The sequence below is a fragment of the Theobroma umbraticum genome, unplaced genomic scaffold (assembly GCF_002168275.2).
Source record: "Theobroma umbraticum cultivar Fairchild unplaced genomic scaffold, ASM216827v3 scaffold_228.0, whole genome shotgun sequence".
Taxonomy (NCBI): domain Eukaryota; kingdom Viridiplantae; phylum Streptophyta; class Magnoliopsida; order Malvales; family Malvaceae; genus Theobroma; species Theobroma umbraticum.
Window position 1 is genome coordinate 1,743,795 of NW_018397274.1, and position 488 is coordinate 1,744,282.

Here is a 488-nt window from a genome sequence, read left to right on the forward strand (position 1 = left end):
AAAGCCATGCAACCAATTTTTCGTGCAAACAAGCATTTGAACATTTTCATAGCGGAGGGAACTTCTAAACTTGGTGAGAACATGACCACCGATACTAAAAGCAAACTCTGATGCTACTGTAGTAATCGGAATGCTCAATACATCTCGTGCCATAACAGAAAAGATCAGGAAAACGCTTAGCATTGTCCCTCAATAATTAAGCACATCCAAGTCTTCAACACTTCATAATCAAGCTTTGCTCATTTAAATAAACATCCAACTCAGACTTTCCAGCAATAGAAATTGTTTCATTTTGAAACAGTTTGAACTCCTATAATTTTAAATACATAGACAAAAAAAATTATCAAAATATAAATAAAGTAACATAAATTCTCACGTAATAAGATTAAGGAACAGATACAAAACTTACACTAAAGATCTTTGATCCCTTGGGTTTAGTTCCCCTTTCAACTTGCTAAGGCAAATTACTCATTGAGTGAGATGATGTA

General features: G+C 33.6%; 1 protein-coding gene across 4 annotated transcripts in view; it reads right to left on the reverse strand.

Annotated features, from left to right (window-relative positions):
* The window catches only part of TPL (Transducin family protein / WD-40 repeat family protein), a 19,434-nt gene that overhangs the window by 7,117 nt on the left and 11,829 nt on the right, over positions 1–488 (reverse strand). The window lies entirely within an intron of this gene.